The following is a 5917-nucleotide window of genomic DNA, read 5'->3' as shown; positions in this document are numbered from 1 at the left end:
CAAGCCTTCATTGCCTGCCAGGCTGATTTAAAATCCCTCTGAATCGGTCCCTGGCCTAATCCTTCACTTTGGGTGAGGGATTTATCACCTCAGAGCACTTTTGTCAGTGCCTCAGCTTGCTTCGTGAAGCACAGTGTGGTACAGCAAAATGGGATTTTTTTAGGCATATGACTGGAAATTTGGATCTTCTCACATCCAGAAGGTAAAATGCGGGAGTCTCCTTCCTGCTGAGCAGTCATGAGACCATTTACAGGTTTTCCCAAAGTATATTTCTTTCAATTTTTCCTAGGCACTGTAAGCATTTCTCTATCAGCTGTTGCAGAAATGGATCAATTTTGTTGTTTATCCTGGATACCTCCAAACCAACATCATTGTGGGCTGTGCTTGTTTTCTTCTAACACCCCAAGAGATCTGTCACTGATATTTCTGGAGTAGTAGATACCTGGCTAAGTGGGGTAGGATTATTCTTCAGAAGCAGCAAACTGTTTCCAAGGCAGAAATGTGACTGTTTCATGTAGGTGAGTCTAAAATTAGTGATTGCTGTCTGAGCAGGAAGGAAATTGTAGAACAGCTACATACCATCAGTGTGAGATGGGGAAGGTATTTTTTTCAATGTCCACATCCTGAAACTTGTGCTGAACTCTGTCACCTGAATTACCAAAGCTCACAGGGGAAAATGCTTCTTTTGTCAGCAAATAAGGCTGAAAGCTTAGTCTTACCTTTCAGGCTCTTGCTGGTTGAATTTCCAGCCTTAATTACTCCCTCCAGCATGGATCCCTGCAAATATATCCACGGCCAGGGGAGCACAGTGATGAAATATTGCCCAGATCACGCCATGGATATTTGCCTCAGCAGTGCCAATGCTCCCACTGATTTCTTAGGTGCTGAAGGAAATATTTCTCCTTTTCATGGGTGTGGGGTTGCATCTGGTAAATTTGGGCTGGTTACTGGAGGAAATGGAAAGAGAGGGGCACAAATATATATTTACATAGTGCTTCACCATGTATATATATATGGATATGGTGAAACCCTGGCACAGGTTGCCCAGAGAAGCTGTGCCTGCCCCGCCCCTAGAAGTGTCCAAGGCCAAGTTGGACAGGGTTTGGAGCAACCTGGAATAGTGGAAGGTGTCCCCGTCCATGGCAGTGGTGGAACTGAATGATCTTTAGGATTTCTTCCAACCCAAACCAGTCTGGGATTCCGTGACTCAAAACACTGGGCCAGGTTGTTCCAAGGCCTGTTAAACCTGGACTTGGACACTTCCAGAGACGGGGCATCCCACGAACCAAATCATGATGTCACTCTCAGTAGATTTATTTTAACATCTCAGGTTCCCTCCCTCCCTCCCTCCCTCAAATATTACATACTCCCTAATCCTTGATATCAGTATTTTCTAACGTTTGGTTTTACTGTTGGCAGTTGGATCTTGTGCCAGTGATTTCCACCAGTCATTTATCAGCTCAGGAATGAATTTTATGGGTTGTTCAGTGCCATCACAACCTGGGTTTATGTACCTTGGAGGCACTTAAAGGAAGGGTACACTGAATAATGTCTCTGCCCACAGAGAGGGAGCACCAAAAACAATGACTCGTGTAACTCACTGATTGCAAACTCCTCTGTCCATGATCCCCTGCGAGTGACATCTGTGTGTCAATACTTAATGATGAGACATCCTTTGTTCTGAATGAGTAACATGGAGCAGTGTTCTTACACTTTACTTACACCTACATGTACTGTAATAACTACCAAAGCAGAATAGCTCATGACCTACAGAGATGCACCACAACACGGTGTCCCATCGGTACCCAAAGTTCTAACACAACCTCCCTAAAACAGATATTTTTTATAGAAATAGAAGGAAAGAACAGATGAAAAAGAAATAAGAAATTGGGTGTTCAAAGCTTCAGTGGGTTTGGAGAACAGCAGAGTCATCCACTCCTGCTCTTATCTCCATCCCCTCCATAGAGCAGGGTGTATCTACTGGGCGTATCAAGTGTGACCTTGAAGTGATAGAAGTTACCAGCATCACTCCCTGTGGGACTTGTTTACCATCCTTCTTCAAAGAGTAGAGTTGGAGATTAATTAAACCAAATGCAGAATGCAGAGATAATAAATAAATTTGACATGTAATAAATTATGCATCAAATGTACATCAATAGCTGCAATGTTATATCATTTATGCCTCTTCTCTGCCCCTGTTATGATGCAGGAGGACATGGAATTCATTCTGGTTTGAGGTTTGAAGCACAAGAGAGCTGGGTTTAGTCACAGCTTAGTCACCAACTCACCCTGTGACCTTCACCAAGCACTTTGCCTTCATTTCTTATCCACAGAGTCTGGAGAGTAACAACTACCACTGGTAAAGCCTCAGGATCTGAGGTCAAAAGCACCTTAAACCCTTTGGTAACAGGAACAGGACAAGAAGATCATAGAAACATCTTCTGAATAATATTGTGCTGCCTGATTTTATTCTGTGTTGCATTTACAAACCCACCCCAGGCTGGAAGGTTTGCAAGGGCTTGGCTGTCAGTAAACTGTGGGAGAGATTCAGTGGCAGATAAAGACGCTGCAGAGGCTAAAATTGGATTACAAACTTGAGCATTTCACAGAGCTAAGTAACACCCGTCGACCTCCGGGGATTTCTGAGTGCACAGACCGAAGATCAAAGCCCAGGTTGTGACCAAGGCTCGTGCAAAGCTGCAAAGAAGTGCCTGGATCAGCAAAAGCCTTCTGGAAACGTGGCAAGGGGAAAATGGTCACAGATGGAACGACCTGACAACAAAAGTGGCAATATCCATTAAAAATTATGCTATTTGGTGTAGCCTCTTCCACCCTGAGCTTTGGGGGGTTAGTTCTTATGGAGGGAGGATGAGGAGTTGTGCTCAGGGTGGGAGGGCTGAGCACAGTAGCAGAGACTGAAACCAAACTGGCATTTCAGAGAAGAGGATGTGAGAGGTGAGGTTGTGGTTTGGGTCTCATCGGGCTCCAGTGTGGGTGCATCTCTGGACAAAATCCCATGAGAATGGCTCTTGCAAAGGCATTGGAGCAGGGCTTGGATTCAGGAGAAAAGGAACCTTGAAAACAGCAAAAAGAAAACAAGCTACAAAGGTGATCTAGTACAGGGGATTTCATGATTGCTGCTTACCAACCCAACCAAGCCTTTCCTGAACAGAGAGGAATTAATCTTGCCACAAGAATATTAGAAAAACCCAGTATTCTTAACCTCAAAAGGACCCAGGTGTTGATGTATCTTGTGCATAATCTGTATGATTTCCTAGAGCGTGTGATTTCCACACTCTCCCCTTGGATCAAGCCTTCCTTGGCTTTCATATGCGCAAAGGAGACAGAACAATTACCTTTACCAAACTAAGTGACTCATTTCATCCTGCTGGATGAAGGCCAATTCAATGAGAGTCACTGGCACACGGAGCAGATGGAAAACTAACAGAGCCAGAGCAGAGGGGACCTGCAGTACTGAAAACAGACACCCCTGCACTGAGTTATTGCTCATTCTGCTGCTGCAGCTCTTCAACACTGCTGGGGGCTGGGTGCCACAACTCCACTGTCCAGGCTCCAAGGAACCAAATACCTGAGCAGTTCAAAGTCATTAACATGAGAAGGAAGCTATAGACCTGTTGGAGTGAGTCCAGAGTAGGACATGGAGCTGCTCCAAGGACTGGAGCACCTCTGCTCTGGAGACAGGCTGGGAGAGCTGGGAGTGTTCACCTGGAGAAGAGAAGGTTCCAGGGACAACTTAGAGCCCCTTTCAGTGCCTAAATGGGGAGCCTAAAGAGAGCTGGAGAGGGACTTTAGACCAGGGCCTGCAGAGACAGGACAAGGGGAAATGGCTTCACACTGCCAGAGGGCAGGGTTGGATGGGATATTGGGAAGGAGTTTTTGACTGTGAACGTAGTGAGGCCCTGGCACAGGTTGCCCAGAGAAGCTGTGGCTGCCCCATCCCTGGAAGTGTCCAAGGCCAGGTTGGACAGGGCTTAGAGCAACCTGGTCTGGTGGAAGGTACCTCTGCCCGTGACAGACGTGGAACTGGATGGGCTTTAAGATCCCTTCCACCCAAGCAAGTCTGTGATTCTGTAATTCTCAACAAGCCCTCTCAGCTCTTACATTTACATGTCTCTTGGTGTCTGCTCAATTCACATACAAGTTCACCCCGGGCAGTCACTACAGACCAGCAGGGCTGGGGCTGGTGGAGCTCAGCCAGAACGGCTTCCCCTGAGCTCTGTGAGGTGACACTGCAACCACCAGTGTCCTCTTGATTTGTGCCCCCCATATGCAGCCTCTGTGCCTCACACACAGCTCCCTCTGCCACTGCCATCACCCAACAGCACCAAATATCACACGTTCTGTCAGGGTGCTTTCCCCAGCTCTGCTTTCAGACTCACAGACACCGCCTCTCCCTAGAGAACAGATTACTCTGTACTTTCCTTGACATCACCCCATGCCAGGGGCACCAGGGAGGGTGGCACAGCATCTTCAGGGCACTGGCAGCTCCATTGGCAGCAGGACCTTGGACTCTGGCTCTCTTTGGCTGTGGGGAGACACCAACTGCAGGGAACTCATGGATTTCTTCGTGGTATGTGAGTACCACATGCTCAGCAGAAGTCAATGAAGAAAGAATTGTAGGAAGAAGCAGAATTTGGTGCTAAAAAATAAGAGAAAGGGAAAAGGAAAAAAGGAAAGGGAAAAACGAAAAAGGAGAAAGAAAAAAAATGGAAGAAGGAAAAAATAAGAAAAATAAGAAAGAAAAAGGAAAAAAATAGAAAAGATAAAGACAACAAATAAAAAAGAGGAAAAGAGGAAAGGGAAAAAGAAGAGAAAGGAAAAAATATAAAATATAAAATAAAGGGGAAAAGGTAAATTACAAAACAAAATTAAAAAGGATTAAGCACAAAAGAAAGGAAAAAAGGTAAAACAAAATCAGAAAGCAAAAAGAGAAGAAAAATAAAATAAGAAAAAATAGAAGAAAGAAATAAAAAAGGAAGCAGCTGCATTTTATAGAGGGTAAGGGACTGGGGATTTTTGGTTTAGCTGCCTCTCACTAAAACACAAAACTCACCTGGACCATCTGATCAGCATCTTCCCTTAAATATATCCTGGATGAGTGAGACAGCCCCATTCCACTGCTCCCAACTGAGGTCAGGGTGTGAAGAGTGATGGAGAAATCAACACGTGGGACCTCAGCAAGAAACACGGATTAGATTCCATATAACTCCTTTTGGTGTCCTGGTTTAAAATCAGCTGAATCCTGGTCTGGCCGCGTGGAGCTGAAGCTGTGCTGGGAAGGGCTCTGTGAAAAGGCAAAGTGTAACGTGAACTGATGAAGACAGAGGAGAAAGAAGAGGTAAAAGAAGCTGTTGATGTTTGGGATTTTGTGGGGTTCTGGCTCACCCAGCTCGCTCTTGGCATGTTAATGATATGATGGCAGCTCTGGAAAGGAGCACAAATGTTGCTCCAGGCTTTGGGAGGAGGAGAAGCAGATGGAGGCTCAAAGGCAAAATTTGAGGCTCTTGGAAGCTGCAAATGTTGTTCTCCCTCTGCCCCTTCATTTCAACAGCTGCCCCTGAAATACCTATGCTGTGGTTCCATGTGATTGTAATCAGTGAGGAAAACTGAGCTGATGTTAAGAGAAGGAACAATACCAATAAGATACTCACTCACTGAAAGCTCTCTTAAATGTAGTGGCAGGTTGTGGGAGTGCTGAGAAAAATGAGAGAAAGCAAAAATCTTGTTAAAGAGAAGATAAAAATCAGTGTGGGTGCATCTCTGGACAAGCCCCTTACTCCTATCAAGGGAGGATGAAATTTCTTTTTCTTCTTTTCTTTTCTTTTCTTTTCTTTTCTTTTCTTTTCTTTTCTTTTCTTTTCTTTTCTTTTCTTTTCTTTTCTTTTCTCTTCTTTTC

At 45.0% G+C, this 5917-nt stretch overlaps 1 protein-coding gene across 1 annotated transcript in view; it reads left to right on the top strand.

Annotated features, from left to right (window-relative positions):
- Positions 1-5223: 5223 nt before the first annotated feature.
- Positions 5224-5917, top strand: part of IL12RB2 (interleukin 12 receptor subunit beta 2) — a gene marked incomplete at its 3' end in the record, with an annotated part of 16312 nt that continues 15618 nt past the window's right edge. Inside the window, exon 1 of the mRNA XM_027651435.1 lies at positions 5224-5359. The remainder of the gene's footprint in view (positions 5360-5917) is intronic.

This window comes from Corapipo altera, unplaced genomic scaffold (genome assembly GCF_003945725.1).
Source record: "Corapipo altera isolate COAL_440 unplaced genomic scaffold, ASM394572v1 57, whole genome shotgun sequence".
NCBI lineage: Eukaryota > Metazoa > Chordata > Aves > Passeriformes > Pipridae > Corapipo > Corapipo altera.
This window is presented reverse-complemented; position numbering and strand designations above follow the sequence as displayed.